Source organism: Chiloscyllium punctatum, chromosome 8 (genome assembly GCF_047496795.1).
Source record: "Chiloscyllium punctatum isolate Juve2018m chromosome 8, sChiPun1.3, whole genome shotgun sequence".
In the NCBI taxonomy this organism is placed as follows: domain Eukaryota; kingdom Metazoa; phylum Chordata; class Chondrichthyes; order Orectolobiformes; family Hemiscylliidae; genus Chiloscyllium; species Chiloscyllium punctatum.
In genome coordinates, this window is record NC_092746.1 from 75,892,866 (window position 1) to 75,916,483 (window position 23,618).

The 23,618-nt window shown below is 41.6% G+C and overlaps 1 long non-coding RNA gene across 7 annotated transcripts in view; it reads right to left on the reverse strand.

The window, feature by feature from the left end:
• LOC140480660 (uncharacterized) overlaps window positions 1-23,618 on the reverse strand; it is a 293,960-nt gene that overhangs the window by 243,283 nt on the left and 27,059 nt on the right. For 2 of the 7 annotated variants that reach the window (XR_011961368.1, XR_011961367.1), the window contains one exon: window positions 1,885-3,190. The exons of 4 other annotated variants lie outside the window; for them this stretch is intronic. This is a non-coding gene — a long non-coding RNA (uncharacterized lncRNA). Of the gene's footprint in view, window positions 1-1,884; window positions 3,191-8,025; window positions 8,100-23,618 lie in introns of those variants that run through there. One more of the 7 variants, XR_011961374.1, reaches the window with a different exon arrangement.

The window sequence follows — 23,618 nt, forward strand, 5'->3', positions numbered from 1 at the left end:
TTTGTTTACTCTGCTTGGTCATAAACTCTCCTAAGGTAAATAAAAACCCCATATTTGGCATGTGAGGTGACCATTCCAGGAATAGTTATTTACTGGCTTTACACTCCTTTCACTTTCCCACCACCAACCGCCCTAGACCCCCACTCCAAGTCCAGGGTGCTCCTGATGCTGTGCCATATTCTACCCTTGCAGATACTATTGACTCCTCAAATGTAGCTCTCCCTTCCCCAGAACTTGCAGCCCTGGTCTCAAAGGCTAACTTACCAAGTTTCATTCCCATGACCTTGCCCCCAGCCACCCAGAAAACACATTTCCCCTTAGTTTCTGCAAATGTACCCAACAGACTGATTGTGGTCCACATCCTTAAGCAACCTAACCAGACAGGCCTAGACAGGATGACTGTCCATCCATCTAACTGCATTATCCCTATTCCAAGTGGACTGGTGATATGGATTCATAGGACTGCCTATGCCCCACTCTCCAGACTATGGGGACATGGGTTCCCTCACCAGGAACACCCCAATCCTCTTGGACTGGTATCAGATTTACCATGCCAGGACCCCCCTGACTGACAGGTGCCTTCATGGACTTCAGTGAAGACCAGCATTCCCCTCAGTCTACACAGCTACATGGTTGCACAGTGTAAGCAGCGCTCATGCCCATTCACATGTCGACACATTGAATTCCACTTCCGGAAGTCACTACCACGTACGGACAACAGAGGTCGATGCAGCTAAAGAATATATTACAGGGGTCATAGGTGAGGACCACTCCCTGAAACTTTGAAATGCAGCTGTTGCTTCCTCCATGTGCAGTGTGTTTGCCACGTTAGGTGCTGGCAAATGGAGCAGGTGTGAGATTGACATGGCACACTGCCATACGGCAAGATATATGCAGTATTGACTAAGGACCACTGACTGTAAGTCAAGTTATGGATGGTGCAAGCATGTAGGTAGGTGTTAAATAAGTAAGTGCTTAGAGTGAGAAATATCCTAGTCACATCTGTGAGCTGGGGTTCTGTTCCTGCACACATAGAGTCCCTATTGCAGTTTTCCAATGTTCAAAGTCAGTGCAGCCTCCAATGTAAGTCTTTACTTCAAAAGTATTGGCACAGTGTCATGATGACCATTAGAAGTTGGCAGATACCAAATGACAATAGCCCTGGATGAGAGGTATGTGCATTTGGTGCCTGTGGAGTGCATTCTAAGCTACAGTTTTGTTGTATATGGAGGTTGTTTGAAGCAAGCAATTAACTGAATCCACCAGGTAACCACTCTGGATTCCATGCTGAGATTTCTCAATGTCATGCTTACTTGATGAGTTTGTTAAGATTGAAAACCAAATAATAATGAGAGACGTTGGGAGATCAATAATGCATTTAACATCCAATAATCCCCCCTCCATTGACAACATGCTGCTGCCTAGTGAGAAACTCACCATGCCACTTGCATAAAGCATTGTGGGGTGAGTTGCTCCTGGCATTGAGATGGGCCCTGTTGAACTTCTTGTTCAATACTGTCACATATCTTGCCTGAAACCACATCAGTCAGACATATAGAATTTCACCCTTAGTACTTATCACCCACTCCCTGCTGAAATCAAACTTGGCCTTTGATTGACAGAGTCAAGGAATAGCAAATAATTGATGGCAACTGTTCAGTTGTCTGCAGATGTCTAGGCTCCTTTTATACTACTTTTGAGAGTGAGGGACCATCTCTGATCTCCAAATTCTATGATAGCGGGGAAAGGTTGGATTTCAACCCCTCAGAACTATTAGTTGCATAAAAGTCAAAGCCCTAGATCATGGCTAAAAATCCAGTCTTAGGAATTCATTGTTGACACAAGGATATTTATTTCAGATTTCCAGCAGCTTCTGATTTTTTTTTTGTTTGGGATACACCTGTTTTTGAAAACTTACATTTGTTGTGGTTTTACATCTTTTATTGTGATTGCAGTACCAATCAAGTCCACTAGGCGAACTTTGTTTCAGTCTACTGGAATTCACGGCTTAGCTGTTAAGAAAAGCAAATTAAACTACAAAACACAATCTTATATAAAATTGCAACATCTCCTCCATGACATTGTATAAAGATAGGTGCAATGTTATGTGTGCATTATAGTCACATTACAATTAAGCCTACACATAATGCTGGTAATACATATAATTGATCTAAAATGAGTACACTATGCTCATTAAAAAGAAGGTAGCCATTGCTTAAGACTTTTCATCAGAAGTAATTCAGAAATAAATATTGTTATACACACTTTAAGATAACAAGATTTTACATTTAAGCTTTTGCAATAACATTGATTTACAGACACAATAAAACCATCACAAATCAACATACTTTGCTTGCCAGTGACAATGTAATTATTATATAATCTTGGTTTGTACGTTTCAAAAGAGAAGAACATTCACAACAGACAGGTTTTCAATTACCATTTCAATAAGTGATAACATTAGAAAGCAGAACACCAACATCATGGATATGATGCAATATAAAACACATACAACAATGGTTCAGTGAGAAACTGCAGTATAAAAAAGGCTGGCATGATCTAGCCAGACAATTAACACAAGTAAATATTTAATGAAAATCTTTCACTCCTGTTTCCAGCATGGAAATACATTTCTGTACATATTCATGTATGATGTGGAGAAGCCAGTGTTGGACTGGGGTGGACAAAGTTAAAAATAACACAATCCAGATTATATTCCAACAGTTTTATTTGGAAGCACTAGTTTACGGAAAGCTACTCCTTCATCACGTAGCTATAGACAGTGTTCCAAAAGCTAGTGCTTCCAAATAAACCTGTTGGACTATAACCTAGTGTTGTGTGAGTTTTAACCATATTCATGTAGTTATTCTGTGTACACAATTTGTGCTTCCCGAATTCAGTATCATGAACAATTATTTATGACTGAATTAAATTGTAGACAAAGTACTGTACAAAGTAAGAAGCAAAATTGCACATTTTAATTTACCAGTAAATGTCAAATGTTGACTTTTAAAATATATTATTTGGTCACGAAACAGACTGAGAAAGTTTTCAGCCAGAAGTTTTCTCCTTTTTCATAGCAGCAAAGTTTTCAAATATAGAGCATCGTTAAGCAAGTGAATCACAATCAACTAATGCAGCTCCACAAGTTGAATGGCAATTTCAGGGTTGAATCTAAGATTCCAGAATGCTATAGGTTCAATGGATAGGTTAAAATAAGTAAAGAAAGTAAAAGGTAGAAAAATGCACTATTAGCACTCTATGATTCAAAGCAGTTTTCAACTAAAAAAATCAAAATTCTTAATGTTGGGAGAGCTGAGATCATCAGCACAAAAGACAAGGCCAAAGCATTTGCAAAAATCGTCAACCAAAAGTGCCCTGTGGATGATTTATTTTGGCCTCTTCCAGAGATCCTCTGCATGACAGATGTCAATCTTCAGTCAATTCGATTCACTCTACTTAATGTGAAGAGATGGTTTGAGGCACTGGATACTGCAAGTCTACAGGCATTAATGGCACTCTGGTAATAGTACTGAAGACTTGGGCTCCACAAATTTCTGCACCCCTAGCCAAGCTGTTTTAGTACAGCTACAACACTTGCATCAGCCTGAAAGTATGGAAAATTGTCCAGGTATGACCTGCACACAAAAAGCAGGAAAATCCAACACAGCCAATTACTGCTTCTTCGGTGTATTCTCGATCCTCAGTAAAGTGATAGAAGTGTCATCAGCAGTGCTATCAAGCTGCACCTGCTCAGCAATAACCTGCTCAGTGACGCCCAGTTTGGGCTGTACCAGGGCCACTCAGCTCGTAACCTCATGACAGCTTTGGTCCAAACATGGACAAAAGAGCTGAATTCCAGAGGCAAGAGTGACAGTCTTTGACATCAAGGCCACATTTGGCTAAATGTGGCAACAAGGAACCCTAGCAAAACTAGAATCAATGGGAATTAGGGCACAAGCCTCTCTAATAATTGATGTCATATCTGCCATATAGGAAGATGACTGTGATTGTTGGAATTCAATCATCCCAACTCCGGGATATCTCTGCAAAAGTTCCTCAATGCAGTATCCTAGGTCTAGTCATCTTCAGCTGCTTCATCAATGCCCTTGTCTCCATCATAAGGTTAGAAGAGGCGATGTTTGCCAATTATTATATAATGTCCACCACCTGAAGCAATCAATGTTCAAATGCAACAAAACCTGGAAAATAACAAGTTTGAGCTGATAACTGGCAAATAACATTTGCACCACACAAATGTCTGGCAATTACCATCTCCAATAATCATTTCCTGTAATCATTCAATGGCATTACTATCAATGAATTGATGGGGTTACCATTGACCAGAGGCTAGAAATACTGAAATGAGTAACACACTTCCTGACTCTCCAAAGCCTATCCTCCATCGACAAGGGAAAAGTCAGGAGTGCAATGGAGTACTCCCCACTTTCCTGGATGAGTACATCATCCAGGACAAAGCAGCCCACTTGATTAGCCCCATATCCGCAAGCAGCCACTCCCTCCACCATCAATTCTCCGTGTGTGATCTACAAGATGCACTGCAGTAATTCACCCAAAATTCTTTGATAACATCTTTCAAACCCATGACTGCTCCAAGTGGAAGGACAAGAATGGTAGATACATGGGATCAGCACCAACTGCATGTTTCCTCCAAGCCACTCATCACCATGACTTGGAAATATTTTGCAGTTCTCTCATTGTTGCTGGGTCAAAAGCCTAGAATTCCGTCATGGCATTTTGGTTCTACCTACAGCCCATGGAATGCTACAATTCAAAAAGACACCACCTTCTCAATGGCAACTACGGATGGTCAATAAATGCTGGCCAGCCAGTGATGCTCATACTTCACAAGTGAATTTTAAAAAAAAGATGAATTTGATGGAGTAAATAAAGGGAAACCATTTACTCTGGGGAAATATCAAGGACATAGCTCAGTAAATAGTTTCTTTTTTATTCATTCATAGGATGTGTGTTTTTCTGGTTGCATCATCATTTATTGTGACCCTGTTGACCTTGAGAAGATGATGGTAAGCTGCCTGCCACAGTTGTTCCAGTACATTTGGTGTAGGTACACATGCAATGCTGTTAGCTTATAAGTTCCCAGATACTGATCCAGTGCTTCTGAAGGAATGGCAATATCTTTCCTTTAGATTATAGATAAGTTTTGGCAAGTCAGGAGATGAGTTACTCACTGCAGTATTCCTAACCTCTGACCTGCTCTTGTAGCCACATTATTTACATGGCCAGTCCAATTCAGTTTGTAGTCAATGATAACCCCAGGATGTTGATAATGGGTGAACTTAGTGATAGCAATATCATTGAATGTCAAAGGGCAATGGTTAGATTGTCTCTTGTTAGAGATGATCACTGCGTGGCACTTGTGTAACATGAATATGATTTGCCAGCTGTCAGCCTAAGCCTGGTTCTTTGATGAAGGGCTTTTGCCCGAAACGTTGATTTCACTGCTCGTTGGATGCTGCCTGAACTGCTGTGCTCTTCCAGCACCACTAATCCAGATTTATTCCTGATGAAGGGCTTTTGCCCGAAACGTTGATTTCACTGCTCGTTGGATGCTGCCTGAACTGCTGTGCTCTTCCAGCACCACTAATCCAGTATAAGCCTGGTTCTTGTCCATCTATTGCTCTATTTGGACTGCTTCAGTGTCAGAGGAGTTGTGAATGGTGCCGAACACTGCAATCATCTGCAAACATCCACGCTTCTGACCTTATGATGGAGAGGAAATGATATCGGAAGCAGCTGGCAATGGTTGGGTGTAGTACATGACCTTGAAGAACTCCTACATGATGATGATGAACTCCAACAACTGATCCTTGTGGCATCTCCAGTCACAGTCTATGAAGCTGTGAATGATCTAAAGTAACAATCTTGTGGTGAAGGTGCGCCTAGGGAACAGTAACCATAATAGATGAGTTTTACATTCTGTTTGAGGGACAGATGAGTAGATTCAAAATTACAGAATTGCCACCCAGGTTGATAGGGTTGTTAAGAAGGCATATGGTGTGTTAGCTTTTATTGGTAGAGAGATTGAGTTTCGGAACCTGATAGAGGGATTGAGTTTCGGAGCCCAGGGGTCATGTTGCAGCAGTACAAAACTTTGGTGCGGCTGCACTTGGAGTATTGCGTACAGTTCAGGTCACCGCATTATCGGAAGAATGTGGAAGCTTTAGAAAGAGTGTAGAGGAGATTTACTATGATATTGCCTGGTATGGAGGGAAGGTCTTATGAGGAAAGGCTGGGGGACTTGAGGCTGTTTTTGTTAGAGAGAAGGTTGAGAGGTGACTTAATTGAGATATATGATATAATCAGAGGGTTAGATAGGGTGGACAGTAAGAGCCTTTTTCCTTGGATGGTGACGGCAAGCACAAGGGGACATAGCTTTAAATTGAAGGGTGATAGATATAGGATAGATGTCAGAGGTGGTTTCTTTACTCAGAGCGTTCAGTGGAATGCCCTGCCTGCAACATTAGTTGACTCACCAACTTTCAGGGCATTTAAATGGTCATTGGATAAATATATGGATGAAAATAGAATAATGTAGGATAGATAGGCTTCAGATTGGTTCCACAGGTTGGTGTAACATCGAGGGCCGAAGGACCTGTGCTGTGCTGCAATGTTCGATGTACTTTAACCACAACCATCTCCTTTGTGTCAGATGTGGCTTGAGTTAGCAGTGTGTTTTCCACTGATTCTTGTTGAGTCTAGTTTACTTGGGTTGCTTGATGTCATACTTGGTCAAATGTAGCCTTGACGTTAAAGGCAGTCACTCTCACCACCCTTCTCCAACTCAGTTATTTTGTCCATGTTGGATCAAGGCTATAATGGGGTCAGGAGTGCAATGTACAGATTATTCTTTGCAAGTGCTGCATGATAGCACTGTCAATGAGAACTTGAAACATTTTGCTAATGATTGAAAGTAGACTGATAGGATCATAAACTGTTTGGTTTGATTTGCCCTACTTGTTGTGCATAGGATATAACTGGGCAATTCTTCACATTTCCAGGTGGATGTCAGTATTGTAGCTGTACCAGAAGACCTTGGCTAAGAGTGTGGCTAGTTCTGGATCACTTGTCTTCGGTGATAATATCAAAGTACTGTCAGGGTCCACAGATTTTGCAGTATCCATGTCCTTTAGCCATTTCTTGATATCACATGAAGTGAAGTGATTTGGCTGAAGACTGACATTTGTGATATGGGGGACCTCTGGAGAAGTGTAAGGAAGATACAAAGCCTGCCATTATCAGAAAAGAGAGTAAAAAAAAGGACAGAAAGCAACAACATCAATTAGAGCTACCCAGTCTGTATTTACCCAGAACCACCTGGTCCGAAGGTCCTATGCTCTTCTAATGAATGCTTCCTTCCTTCAGGTCTTCCTTTCACTTGCTCCTCTTACTGACAGTTACTTCCTCCAGATCCTCTTTTTTGCTCACTCCAAGCTATTGTAGTGTATAGGAGATGCTGCAACTACCTTGCACTCAACAAACCCCAACAAACAGCAGCATGATATTGATTAAGAGGTAACTATTGGCCAGGTCACCGGAATCATTTCCTCACTCTTCTTTGAAACTGTGCCATTGGTCCATTTCCATCCACCAAAGCAGGTTAAGTGTCTCAACAGTGGATGGCAGTTTGTCTGTGCAATTAGGTTTTGTAACACAATCAAATCTTCCAAGATGTTTCACAGGAATGTTATGGAGCAAGACTGAATGACCAACCAGGTAAGATTATATTGTAGCTGATAATGAAAAGCGTGGTCAAAGACACATATTTTAAGAATTATCCTAAACAGGGACAGGAATACAGAGAGGCAGAGTGTGTTAGGGAGGGAATTCCAGAACTCTGAGTGCAACTGAAGGCAACACTGGCAATGGTGGAGTGAAAGAAATCTGCAATGCGCAAAATGTCACAACTGAAAGAGTACAGGAATCTGATGAAGGGTTTATGCCCAAAACATCAATTCTCCTGCCCCTTGGATACTGTCTGACCTGTTGTGCTTTTCCAGCACCACACTCTCGAATCTGATCACCAGCATCTGCAGTCCTCACTTTCTTCTAGGTTCCTCAAATCAATAAATACAAAATCAGTTTATTACAAAATAGAGTAAATGAGGCAAAAATGCAAAACAAAAGACAAAGTTTCGAGACGTGCAAATAGGTGGTGGTGGAGGGTTGTTTTTCAGACTGGAGGTCTGTGCCCAGTGAAGTGCCACAACGATCGGTGCTGGGCCCACTGCTTTTCGGCATTTATATAAATGATTTGGATGTGAACATAGGATGTAAATTTGCAGCTGATACCAAAATTGGAGGTGTAGTGAATATTGAAGAAGGTTACCTCAGAGTACAACAGGAATTTGATCAGATGGGCCAATGAGCTGAGGAGTGGCAGAGTTTAGTTTAGATAAATGCGAGTTGCTGCATTTTGGAAAAGCAAATCAGATCAGGACTTATGCACTTAATGGTAAGTCCTGGGGAGTGTTGCTGAGCATAGAGACTTTAGAGTACAGGTTTATAGGTCTTTGAAAGTAGAGTTGCAGGTAGATAGGATAGTGAAGAAGACATTCGGTATGCTTTCCTTTATTGGTCAGAGCTTTGAATATTGGAGTTGGGAGATCATGTTGTTGCTGTACAGGACTTTGGTTAGGCCTCTTTTGGAATATGGCTTGCAATTCTGGTCTTCTTCCTACTGGAAGGATGTTGTGAAACTTGAAAGGGTTCAGAAAAGATTTACAAGGATGTTGCCAGGGTTGGAGAATTTGAGCTATAGGGAGAGGTTGAACAGGCTGGGGCTGTTTTCCCTGGAGCGTTGGAGGCTGAGGGGTAACCTTATAGAGGTTTACAAAATCATGAGGAGCATGGATAGGATAAATAGGCAAGTCTTTTTCCTGGGGTAGGGGAGTCCAGAACAAGAGGGCAGAGGTTTAGGGTGAGAGAGGAAAGATATAAAAGGGACCGAAGGGGCAACTTTTTCACATAGAGGGCGGTGCGTGTATGGAATGAGCTGCCAGAGGAAGTGGTGGAGGCTGGTAAAATTACAACATTTAAAACATACCTGGATGGGTATCTGAATGGGAAGGGTTTGGAGGGATATGGGCCAAGTGCTGGCAAATGGGACTAGATTAGGTTTCGATATCTGGTCAGCACGGACAAGTTGGACTGAAGGGTATGTTTCCGTGTTGTCCTTCCATATGACTCTATGACTCTATATCCAACTATACTTCTTGAAAAATGACACACATCTTCCTTCAAGCCTGGGAACAATATGAAACTCTTGGATATACCTTGGTCAATCATTTTAAAATAAGAGCGATTCACAGATTGCCTAAATGATGCTCGGTAACCACGGTAACTACGCTCACTTCCCATACAAGGTCTAAGGACAGAAGTTTCTTCCTGGATCAGTACCCCTCCTGGATTCACTGATATAAGTTCAGAATTCTCCTGTCTGGAACCTCACTGTGGTGATTAAATTTCTAGGTGGATCTTCAAATAACAACTTTGATGAGAAAAGTTTCATAGAAACAGAGAGAGTGCAAAGATGGTTACATTGTGGTTAATTCTATTTGATTTTCATACAGTCATGTAACCTTTAGAGTCAGAGTGTCAACGAGTCATCCAGCATGGAAGCAGACCCTTCGGCCCAACTTGTCTATGCCAACCATGCTCCCAAACTAAACTAGTCCCACTTGCCTGCATTTGGCCAATATCCCTCCATACCTTTCCTGTTCATGAACTTATCCAAATGTCTTTTAAATGTTGTTACTGTACCTACAGCCACCACTTCCTCTGTAAGTTCATTCCACACAGCAACCACTCTCTGTATAAAAATTTTCCCCCTCAGATCTCTTTTAAATCTTTGTCTTCTCACCTTAAAATTATGTCCATAGTTTTGAACCCAGCCCCACCCTAGGGAAACGACCTTTACTTATTCACCTTATCTCTGACCCTCATGATTTTATAAACCTCTATAAGGTCACCCGTCAAACCCCTACATTCCAGTGAAAAAAGTCCCTGCCTTTTTGGCCTCTCCTTATAAGTCAACCCCATCCATTCCCAGCAGAACCTGGGTAAATCTTTTCTAAACCCTCGCCAATTTAGTAATACTCTTCCTATAGCAGGGCAACCAGAACTGTACACAGTAATCCAGAAGAGCCTCAGCAATGTCCTGTACAGCCTCAACATGACGTCCCAACACTTATACTCAAAGATCTGAGCAATGAAGACTTGCATGCAAAACTCTTTCTTAACCACCCTGTCTACCTGTGATGCAAATTTGAAAGAATTATGTACCTGAACCCCGAGGTCTCTCTGCTCTGCAACAGTACCCATGACCCTACCTTTAACTGCCCTTGTTTTGCCAAACTGCAATATTTCCAAATTAAACTCCATCTGCCACTCCTCAGCCCACTGACCCAATTGATCAAAATCCTTTTGTCACCTTAGATAAGACCATAAGACCATAAGACCTAGGAGTGGAAGTAAGGCCATTCGGCCCATCGAGTCCACTCCGCCATTCAATCATGGCTGATGCGCATTTCAGCTCCACTTGCCAGCACTCTCCCCGTAGCCCTTAATTCCTCTAGACAACAAGAACCTATCAATCTCGGCCTTGAAGACATTTAGCGTCCCGGCTTCCACTGCACTCCGTGGCAATGAATTCCACAGGCCCACCACTCTCTGGCTGAAGAAATGTCTCCGCATTTCCGTTCTGAAATGACCCCCTCTAATTCTAAGGCTGTGTCCACGGGTCCTAGTCTCCTCGCCTAACAGAAACAATTTTCTAGCATCCACCTTTTCAAAGCCATGTATTATTTTGTACGTCTCTATTAGATCTCCCCTTAATCTTCTAAACTCCAATGAATACAATCCCAGTATCCTCAGCCGTTCCTCATATGCTAGACCTGTCATTCCAGGGATCATCCGTGTGAATCTCCGCTGGACACGTTCCAGTGCCAGTATGTCCTTCCTGAGGTGTGGGGACCAAAACTGGACACAGTACTCCAAATGGGGCCTAACCAGAGCTTTATAAAGTCTTAGTAGTACATCTCTGCTTTTATATTCCAACCCTCTTGAGATAAGAGACAACATTGCATTCGCTTTCTTAATCACAGACTCAACCTGCATGTTTACCTTTAGAGAATCCTCGACTAGCACTCCCAGATCCCTTTGTGCTTTGGCTTTATTAAGTTTCTCACCATTTAGAAAGTAGTCCATGCTTTTATTCTTTTTGCCAAAGTGCAAGACCTCGCACTTGCTCACGTTAAATTCCATCAGCCATTTCCTGGACCACTCTCCCAACCTGTCTAGATCCTTCTGTAGCCTCCCCACTTCCTCAGTACTACCTGCCTGTCCACCTAACTTCGTATCATCGGCAAACTTCGCTAGAATGCCCCCGGTTCCCTCATCCAAATCATTAATATATAATGCGAACAGCTGTGGCCCCAGCACCGAACCCTGCGGGACACCGCTCGTCACCGGCTGCCATTCTAAAAAAGAACCTTTTATCCCAACTCTCTGCCTTCTGTTAGATAGCCAATCCTCAATCCATCCCAGCAGCTCACCTCGAACACCATGGGCCCTCACCTTGCTCAGCAGCCTCCCGTGTGGCACCTTATCAAAGGCCTTTTGAAAGTCCAGATAGACCACATCCACTGGGTTTCCCTGGTCTAACCTACTTGTTACCTCTTCAAAAAATTCCAACAGGTTTGTCAGGCATGACCTCCCTTTACTAAATCCATGTTGACTTGTTCTAATCAGACTCTGCTCTTCCAAGAATTTAGAAACCTTATCCTTAATGATGGATTCTAGAATTTTACCAACAACCGAGGTTAAGCTGATTGGCCTATAATTTTCCGTCTTTTGCCTTGATCCTTTCTTGAACAAGGGGGTTACTACAGCCATCTTCCAATCATCCGGGACCTTTCCTGACTCCAGTGACTCTTGAAGGATCGCAACCAATGCCTCTGCTATTTCCTCAGCAACCTCTCTCAGAACTCTAGGGTGTATCCCATCGGGGCCAGGAGATTTATCAATTTTAAGACTTTTTAACTTTTCTAGCACTCTCTCTTTCGTAATGGCAACCATACTCAACTCAGCTCCGTGACACCCTTTAATTTTTGGGATATTACTCATGTCTTCCACTGTGAAAACTGACGCAAAGTACTTGTTAAGTTCTCCTGCTATTTCCTTATCTCCCATCACTAGGCTCCCTGCATCAGTTTGAAGTGGCCCAATGTCTACTTTTGCCTGTCGTTTGTTTCTTATGTACTGAAAGAAACTTTTACTATTATTTCTAATATTACTGGCTAGCCTACCTTCATATTTGATCCTCTCATTTCTTATTACACTCTTTGTTATCCTCTGTTGACTTTTGTATCCTTCCCAATCTTCTGATTTCCCACTGTTCTTAGCCACTTTATAGGATCTCTCTTTTTCTTTAATACATTTCCTGACTTCCTTTGTCAGCCAAGGTTGTCTAATCCCTCCCCGGTTAATCTTTCTTTTCTTGGGAATGAACCTCTGTACAGTGTCCTCAATTATACCTACAAACTCCTGCCATTTTTGCTCTAGTGTCTTCCCGGTTAGCCTCTGCTTCCAGTCTATTTTAGTCAGTTCCTCTCTCATGCCCTCATAATTACCTTTATTCAACTGTAACACCATTACATCAGATTTTGCCTTCTCCCTTTCAAACTCCAGACTGAACTCTACCATATTATGGTCGCTACTTCCTAAGGGTTCCCTTACTTTAAGATCTTTTATAGAGTCTGGTTCATTGCAAAGCACGAGGTCCAGAATAGCCTGCTCTCTTGTGGGCTCCATGACAAGCTGTTCCAAAAAGCCATCCTGTAAGCATTCCATGAATTCCCTTTCTTTAGATCCACTAGCAACATTATTTACCCAGTCCACCTGCATATTGAAGTCACCCATGATCAACGTAACCTTGCCTTTCTGACATGCCTTCTCTATTTCCCGGTACATGTTGCGTCCCTGCTCCTGACCACTGTTAGGAGGTCTGTACACAACTCCAATTATGGTTTTTTTGCCTTTGTGGTTCCTCAATTCCACCCACACAGACTCCACATCATCCGACGCTATGTCATTCAATACCATAGATTTAATTTTGTTCTTAACTAACAAGGCAACCCCACCCCCTCTGCCCACCTCTCTGTCTTTTCGATAAGTTGAAAAACCATGGAGGTTTAACTGCCAGTCCTGACCCCCCTGTAACCAAGTCTCTGTGATGCCGACTACATCATAATCATTCACTATTATCTGTGCCATTAATTCATCGGCTTTGTTATGAATGCTACGAGCATTCAGGTAAAGTGCCTTAATGCTAACTTCCTTATTAGAGATGTTGTAAGTCATATGTCCTAAGTTATCCTTGCTTTTTTCTGCATTCTCAGTCTGCCTCAATTTTAAATCCGCCTGGAAACATGCTATCCTGCTGCTTATCTTTCCATTTACCTCCATACTCCCTGTCGCTTTCACTTTCCCTTCCCCCCAACTCAGAAGTTTAAAGTCCTACTGACCACCCTATTTATCCTCTTCGCTAGAACATTGGTACCTGATCGGTTCAGGTGGAGACCGTCCCAACGGTACAGATCCCCCCTGTTCCAAAACTGATGCCAATGCCCCATGAAGTGGAATCCCTCTTTCCCACACCAATCTCTTAGCTACGTGTTTACTTGCCTAATTTTCTTGTCCCTATGCCAATTGGCACGTGGCTCGGGCAGTAATCCGGAGATTATGACCCTTGAGGACCTGTGCTTCAATTTCCTGCCTAGTGCTTTGTAATGCCCAAACAGGTCCTCCACCCAGGTCCTCCACCAACGTGGACCACAACAACTGGATCCTCCCCCTCCCGCTCCAATATCCTTTCAAGCCGGTCAGAGATGTCTCGCACCCTGGCACCGGGCAGGCAACACACCATGCGAGACTCCCGATCCGGCTTGCAAAGGATACTATCTGTCCCCCTAATTATAGAATCCCCTATAACCACTACTTGTCTATTAGCTCCCCCTTCTTGAATGGCCTTCTGCACCATGGTGCCTTGGTCAGTTGGCTCATCCTGTCCAGAGCCCTTTTCCTCATCCGAACAGGGAGCAAGAATCTCGTACCTGTTGGACAAGGTCAAGGGCTGAGGCTCCTCCACTCCTGAACTCAGGTTCCCCCTACCTGCCTCACTTACAGTCACACTCTTTTGTACCTGATCACTAGCTGAGTGGGAATTAGTTAATCTCCCAGGTGTGACTGCCTCCTGAAACAAAGCGTCCAGGTAACTCTCCCCCTCCCGGATAACTTTCTTCCCTATCCACAATGCTACCATTTTTCTCATCCAAATCGTTTCTACAAATGACAAACAACAGTGGAACCAATACCAGTCCCTGTGGAACATTGCCGGTCACAAGCCTCCAACCCAAAAAAAACACTCCTTTCTATCAAATTGTTATGGATTTGGTGCCTCCATTCAAGCATTGTTGTTGCTGCAGCCTGTCATTGTTTTGAATTTTTTTTTCACAAAATAGATCATTCCATCAATCATAAATTAATAGTCTAGATAACAAATATTAATTACAAAGGAAACAACAAGTTACAAACATTAAAGTGTAATTGGTTCAACATTTACTATTTAACTGGTGGTGTAAAAGACCCAGCCTTGTTGGCTTTATGAATTCGAGTCATTTCAAATAGTAATAATCCTCAGTGTGCAATATTGCATTGTCAGTTGTTTATAAACTACCAAAGTTTCATTTTCACTCTCAAGGGTTGCATAAATTTTCTCAACTGTAATAACTGATTTTCTATTTATTGTCTTATATTCAATAAATACAATGGTTAAAGTACATGTGCACCCTCTACTGTTCAAAACGTTGCAGCATAAGGTTTTACCTTGACCAGCATAATATAGTTAAGTTCCCAGTTAATTGAAATAAATGATGTCTATTCTGGTCATGGACAAAATTTAATATGCAAGTTATGTTGTTCAGATGTATATACTTTAAACAATAAACTAGCACAGAATCTATGAAATGTTAAACAAGACATGTTTCTGTCTTATTTTTGTTTATTCTGGATAATATGGGTGCCATTTACCGCCTCATCAGTCCACTCTCCATCATCAGTAAAGTGATGGAAAGTGTCATTAACAGTGCTATCAAGCAGTTCCTGCTCAGCAATAACCTGCTCAGCAATAACCTGTTCAGTGACGCTCAGTTTGGGTTCCACCAGGGCCACTCAGCTACTGATCTCACTACAATATTGGTTCAAACATGGACAAAAGAGCTGCAGTCCAGAGGTGAGGTGAGAGTCACAGCCCTTGACATCAAGGTTGCATTCAACTGAGTGTGGCATCAAGGAGCCCAAGCAAAACTGGAATCAATGGGTATCAGAAGCAAACTCTCCACTGGTTTAAGTCATACCTAATTAAAGTCATACCTAGCATAGTCAGATGGTCATGATTGTTCAAGATCAGTTATCTCAGCTCCAGGACATCTCTGCAGAAGTTCCTCAGGGTAGTGCCTAGGCCCAACCACCTTCAGCTGCTTCATCAATGACCTTCCCTCCATTTTAAGGTCAGATGTGGAGATGTTCGTTGATGATTGCACAGAGTTCAGCTCCATTTGTGACACTGAAGCAGTCCTTGTCCAAATGCAATAAGATCTGGACAATATCTAGGCTTGGGCTGACAGTGGCAAGTAACATTCACATCACACAAATGCCGGGCTATGACCATTACCAATAAAAGACAACCTAACCAACATCGCTTGACTTTCAATGTTGTTACCATCACTGAATCCCCCACTATCAACATCCTGGAAATTATCATACACTCAACTGGACTCACCACAAAAATGCAGTGGCTACAAGACCAGGTGAAAGGTTAGGAATACTATGGTGAGTAACACACATCCTGATTCCCCAAAGCCTGTCCACCATCCAAAATGCACAAGTCAGGAGTGTGATGGAATATTCCCCACTTGACTAGATAAGTGCAGCCCCAACAGCACACAAGAGGCTTGACACCATCCACGACAAAGCAGTCCCCTTGAATGGCATTATATCTGGAAGCATCCACTCCCTCCACCGATGCTCAGTAGCAGCAATGCATACTAACTACAAAATACACTACAGAAACTCACCAAGATCCTCAGGCAGCACCTTCCAAACCCATAACTACTTTCATCGAGAAGGACAGGGCAGTAAATATATGGGAACAACACCACCTTCATGTTCCCCTCCAAGCCATTCACCATCTTGACTTGGAAATATATCGCCATTTCTTCACTGTCGCTGGTTCAAAATTCTGGAATTCCCTCCCTAAGGGCATCATGGCTTAACATACAGCAGGTGAACTGCAGCGATTCAAGAAGGTAGCCCACCACCACCTTCTCAACGGGAACCAGGGACGAGCAATAAATGCTAACCATCCAATGATGCCCACAGCCCACATAATGAATAGGTTGTTTAAAAAGAAGGCATGTAGAGCATATAACATAAAGAAATAGATAAAAATTTTAAAATATACATATAAAATTATAAGAGGCATGGATAGGGTGGACAGTTGGAGTATTTTTCTGAGAAATGGCAAATACTAAGGGGCATAGGTTTTGAGGTGAGAGGAGAAATGTTTAAAGGGGAAGTGGGAGAAGCGGATATGTTCACAATGTTTAAGAGGCATTTAGACAGACACTTGAATTTGCAGGAAATAGAGGATTATGAACCATATAACCTTTCTTCAGCTAGTTAAGAAGGCCATTAAAAATGATTGTCATCACGAATGTGCTAGACTGGTTAAAGATGGCAGATTTTTTTCTGTCAAGCAGATGAATGAATCAGACCACTGTATGGCCTATTTTTCCTAGCACCAACTTTTTACTTCCAGAGTACTAAAACTGAATTCAAATCTTAAATTGGACAATTGGAATTCTCTACCCCAAAGGTCTGAGGAAGATCAGACAGTGAATATAGTTAAATCTCAATTGAGACTGACAGTTTTTAAAATACCAATGATATAAAAAGGATATGGGGATAGTGTGAGAAATAGTAGTGGAGTCAGTAATCAGCCATTACCATGCTGGATGGTGGATCAGGCTTCAATGGCCAATTTCTGCTCCAATGTTCCAATGTTCAGTTAAAAGAAGAACCTGGGAAAGTTAGAATGGTCCTTGTTCATGCAGAGAAAGGTAAGAGCTGACCTGGAGGAGTATTTTCAAGATGATGGAAGAAACAAAATTATTTCCTCTGGAGCATGGGTCAATAACCAGACACATAAATTTCAAATTAGTGACAAAAGATTGACTAGGTAAACAATGCATTTGCTTTCTCACTCAAAGTTGTTATGATCTGGAATACTCATTAAAGTTGAGGAACTACAGGGTAATGTGCACAAAACAAAGACGTGAATCTATGCATAGTTGCTCTTTCAAACAGCCAGTAATATTTATAATGGACTACATGGCCTCCTCCTGGTGCTGTATGTTTTTATAATTGTATATTTCTCACATCCACAGTGGACGTTTACATTTGCTTGACTGACCTGCCAACTGGCAACCACAACCCGACCACACAGGTTTTCATATCACAAATAATTCGGTTAAGATACGTCATAGTATTTTGCATTTAATCTCGCAATACCTTACTTTCTTTGCCTTTGGTCAAGTTCTTCTTTGCAAAGTGTTTAGTTTATTTTCCTGCTTATCAGTCTTCATTATATTCTTTACCTATTTTCATTCAGGGTAACAAGTAAGTTAATAACTCCATTCTAAACTTCATTCTCTGCTCTAATTTTATGATTTTGCCACTCAATATTGTGACTTAAAAATTAGGGGAATGCACTGCATTTCAACTTTAAATAGTATTCTAGCCCTTAAGTATGTGCTTTCAACAGTTATTTGATAGCGAATAATATTCTATTTCTGGGTAAAATAAACAGCAAATCAATTTAGTATTTGGTCCTGGAATTCCCTTCCATCTCATTCACTTGGAAGCACAATATGAACTACACACCTCTGCAAGCAATTTATCAAAAAATAATTGTCGTAAACCTCTGGATTGAAATGCAAAGCATCTAATACACTAACTTCAGAATGAGTGAAACTCCTTTGAAGAATCTATATAGCTAACCACTGAAGGGTTGGGACCAGAAATTTCTTACCTCCATAAACAGTAAATTGTACATGTGGGAGAGAAATTACACTGAAAACAATCCTCAAAATCTATCCTCCTCCATAGTTGTTCAAATGTGAGTTTAATCTTCACCTGTTCTTTCAGAACCAGAAACAGCAAGGACAATCAGATTTCACTTTTGAGTTTGAGTTTGATTTATTGTTGTCACATGTATCGAGATACAGGGGAAAGTGTTGTTTTGCATGTTATGCAGACAGATGTACCATACAAAGTGCATCAGATAGCAGAGTCGAGTGCAAAATATAATATTACAGCCTCAAAGAAGGTGCAGAGAGAGAGCGAGATCAGCATTAACCTTTGAAGGTCCATTCAAAAGTCTGATAACAGTGGGGAAGAAGCTGTTCCGGAACCTGTTTGCACGTATATTCAAACTGTTATACCTTCTGCCCAGTGGAAGAGCGTGGAAGGGAGTATATCGGGTGGGAGGGTGTTTGATTATGTTGGTTGTTTTCCTGAGGAAGCAGGAATTATAGATGGAGTCCAGACAATTGTGCAACTCTAAAGCCATTCTTTGAAGAACATATATGCCTGAGTGAGTGAGTAAATTACAAAGTCTGGCCTGTATATAGCCCACAAATCAGATGTGTGCATAGACAGCACAATTTTCAGTCCCACAAAGCTGATTTTGAAAAACAGCTGCATTTCCGGCCTGGGGTGTGGGTGAGCCTGGAAATTGTGAGGCTGATATTGCATGTGGAGATGAGCTATGCAGAAGGTCTGCCTCAGGCTTGGCCACAGTATCCAGTATTTTTAGAAAAGTATAAAACGTCCTGTTTCTGTGCTGTATGAATCTATGACTCTATCCTCCAGCCCTCACCCCATCCAAACTACTTCAATCAAAGTCTTCATCCTCATGGCCCTTTGTAGACCCAGTCCAACTGATTGCCAAATCATGCGAATCCATGCTCCCCGCAACAGACCACCCTCTGCCCAAGAAGCCAGTCTTCACCATGGGGAGATAACGCATTGATGAGTTCAAACAAGATTGCCGAACATAAAATTTAAAATGTCTATTGTAAGCTTCACTACATTTTAAACATTTTCAGTCAAACAAAAAAAATAGTTAATACGTTACTGTTCGTTGTTTTGTTTGCTGCTGCAGGAACTGCAGGGGGAAGATATACTGCCCACACAGTCAGTGCCTGTTGTATAACTGGTAGCAACACCATATGTAGATTCCAACATCAAACATAGGACCATGTGAGAATTATACAGTTATAGAAACATACAGGATCAGAAGCAAGCCATTTAGTCTTTTGTGAATATGTTGGCTATTTAAAAAAACAACTATGCATAGATCCAGGTCTTTGTTTTGGGCCCATTACTTTGTAGTTTCTCCACTTTAATGAGTATTCCAGAATATAAGTGAGAAGAAATAAATTCTTGTTTCCCTACTGGGCCTGTTGTGACTGATTTGAAATGTGCAGGTTTGAGATCTGCTCTTCCAAAATCTCCTTTTCAAAGGGGATTGAAACAATATTAAATAAACCAGAGAACAGTTCCAGAGATCATCAAAGAAAACCTAGCAGCGAATGTTTGCAGCTGACTGTGGAAAGTACAAGCATCTCTGGAAATTGGAGTTCAGTCCAAGGAAAGCAAACAAACAGCAAAATTTCACAGCTGATTTTGGAGAGACCCAAACAGATAGAAAGAAAATAGACAAGCCTGAGGCTGGTACAGTTGAGAAGAGGAGCAAGTCAAACAGTCAAGGCAGGCAAGAGCAAGATAGAGAACAAGGTAAGACTGATGAATTAAACTGCCTTTATTTCAATGCAAGATACCTGACAGGTAAGGCAGATGATCTCAGGGCATGGTTGGAAACATGGAACTGGGATATCGTTGTTATGACAGAAACATAGCTCAGGGAAGGGCAGGACTAACAGCTGAATGTTTCAAGATGCTATAGAAAGGATAGAAAGAGGAGGGAAAGGTCAAGAGAGGAGGGAGAGTGGCATTTTTGGTTAGGGATAACATTATGGCTGTACTTAGGGAGGATATTCCTGGGCGCATGTTCAGTAATGTTATTTGAGTAGAACTGAGAATTTAGAAAGAGATGATCACCTTATTGGGATTGTATTATAGGCTCCCCCAATAGTCAGCAGGAAATTGAGAAGCAAATTTGTAAGGAGATCCCAGATATCTGTGAGAATGTTGGGTTGTGATGGTTAGGATTTTAACTTCCCAAACATGGACTGGGACTGCCATAATGTTAAGGGCTTGGATGGAGAAGAATTTGTTTAGTCTGTAGCAGATAATTTTCTTATTCAGTGTGTGGATGAACTTACTAGAGAAGGAGCAAAACATGACTTTCTCTTGGTAAATAAGACAGGGAAAGTGACTGAGCTGTTAGTGGAGGAAGCACTTTGGGGCTAGTGTTACAATCCTATTTGTTTTAAAATAGTGATAGAAAAGAATGGACTTGATCTAAAAGTTAAAATTCTAAATTGGAGGAAGGCCAATTTTAATGACGTAAGGCTTTCAAAAGCTGATCGGAGGAGGCTGTTCTTAGATAAAGGGGCAGTTGGAATTGGGAGGCTTTTGAAAATTAGATAACATGAGTTCAGAGGCAGTATGTTTCTCTTAGAGTGAAGAGCAAGTCTGGTACATGTAGGGAATGCTGGATGACTAGAAAAATTGAGGCTCTGGTCAAGAAAAAGAAGGCGGCATATGGCAGATGTAGACAGCTGAGATCGAGTGAATCCTTCAAGGAGTATGAGGGCAGTAGGAGTATACGCAAGAAGGAAATCAGGTGGACAAAAAGGCAACATGAGATAGATGTGGTAAATTAGGCTAAGGAGAATCCAAAGAGATTCTGCAAATACATTAAGAGCAAAAGAGTAACTGGGGAGAGAATAGGACCCCTTAAAGATGAACAAGACCATCTTTGTGTGGAACCACTGGAGATGGATGAGATCCTAAATAAATACTTTGTGTCAGCATTTACTGTGGAGTAAGACATGGAAGCTAGAGGACTTGGAGAAATAAACAATGATATCTTGAGAAGCATTCATATTACAGAGGAGGAGATGCTGGATGTCTTAAAATGCATAAATGTGGATAAATCACTGAGAACTGATTAGGTAGATCTCAGAACTTAGTGGGAAGCTAGGGAAGTGATTGCTGGGCCTCTTGCTGAGATATTTGTATCACGAATAGCCATGGGTGAGGTGCCAGAAGACTGAAAGGTGGTTAATGTTGTGCCATTATTTGAGAAAGGTGGTCAGGAAAAGCTGAGAACCATAGACCAGTGAGCCTGACGTGAGCAGTGATAGGTTGTTGGAGGGAATCCTGAGGGACAGGGTTTACATGATTTTGGAAAGACAAGGAGTGAATATGGATAGTCAACATGGTTTTGTGTGTGGGAAATTGTGTCTTACTAATTTGATTATGTTCTTTGAAGAAATTACAAAGAAGATTGATGAATGCAGAGTGTTAGACGTTTATGTGGATTTCAGCAAGGTGTTGGACAAGGTTCTCTATGGTACAGTGTTATCAAAATTAGATCACATCGAATCTAGGGAGAGCTAGCCAATTGGATATAATATTGGGTCAAAGGTAGGAGACAGAGGGTGGTGGTAGAGGATTGTTTCTCAGACTGGACGCCTGTGACCAGTGTGTGCCACAAGGATTGGTGCTGGGTCCACTGCTTTTCATCATTTATATAAATGTCTTGGATGTGAAAATAGGTGGAATGGTTAGTAAGTTTGCAGATGACACCAAAATTGATGGTGTAATGAACAGTGAGGAATGTTATCACAGCGGACAACAGGACCTTGATCAGACGGACTGATTGGCTGTGGAGTGGCAATGGAGTTTAATTTAGATAAATGTGAGGTGTTGCAAATTGGTAAGCCAAATCAAGGCAGAACTTTTACAGGTAATGTACGGTCCTGGGGTGTGTTGCCAAACAAAGAGGTAGACAGGGTAGTGAAGAAGGCATTTTGGACCCTTGTCTTTTTTGGTCAGTGCATTGAGTATAGGAGTTGGGATGCCATATTGTGTTTGTACAAGATATTGTACAGATTAATTTAGGATATCTGGCCGGCATGGACCAAATGGTCTGCTTCTGTGCTGTACAGATTCACGATTCTAATTCAGTTTATATTTATTTGGATAGTATTGTAGACAAAGTAAAAATGTTACTCTGGGATGACATTATTTGATCCAAACTGTACAGCAGTGCCACCTAGTGTTGAAAACAAAATATTTCAAGCTTGCTCACAAGCATATTCTTAAATCAGGACCAGAAATTGAGAACTTAAAACAAAAGCAGGCATAATTTGCCGAATGTGATTAATCAGTTGTATTATAGTATGTTAGAATGTAAGAACCAAAAGCCTTGAAATCGAGTGTGATTACAATCTTTTTATCATAAAAAGAATATTTTCTGGAACATCAAATCTATGTAATTTACCTATGATTTGAATGAACCAGAAAATTATCAGGAATGGGCAGGATATTCCCTGCAGTCTTCTGAACTCACCCTCTGGCTGGAATATGGATTAGAAGCCCCACATTTTGTGAGAAATACTCAGTTTGATTTTCTGCAGGGTAGCTAATTATTGGTTAGAATGCGAACATGTTGTCCAGCTAAGAACAACAGTAGGTTTACAAAGCTGGAGGGCCAATCAGAAGTCTTCCAGTTTAAAAAGCGGTAGTAAGGTTCACCTTAAAATGAAGGGCATCAGCTTAATGGCAATCTTGTCATCACTGTTAACTATCATAAAATCCCATCTGGTTCATTGGTATCCTGTAAGGAAAGGAATCTACGATCCTTACCTAGTCTGCCCCACATGTAACTCCAGATGGACTTTTAACTACCCTCTGGGCAATTAGGGATGAGTAAAGGGCTAACAGACCACCAAACAATTAGGAACTTGTAACTAAAACAATTCAGAGTCAGATGCAGCTTCTCTATTCACATCATTTCAACAGAATCCTACACAGTCCATAGACCAAACTTTTACACCTTCTGAGCCGAAAATGTGTTGCTGGAAAAGTGCAGCAGGTCAGGCAGCATCCAAGGAGCAGGAGAATCGACGTTTGGGGCATAGCCCTACTTCATGCCCGAAACGTCGATTCTCCTGCTCCTTGGAGGCTGCCTGACCTGCTGCACTTTTCCAGCAACACATTTTCGGCTCTGATCTCCAGCATCTGCAGTCCTCACTTTCTCCTCGAAGATTTTACACCTTCTGCCCAACCAAAGTGGGGTGGAAGAAAGTATAACCGGGGTGAAAGGGGTCTTTGATTATGTTGGCTGCTTTCCTGAGGAAGCAGGAAGTGTAGATAGAATCAATGGATGGAAGGCTGGTTCATGTCATGGACTGGGCTGTTTTCACAACTCTCTGTAGTTTCTTACAGTCTTGGGAAGAACAGTTGCTGTACCACGCTGT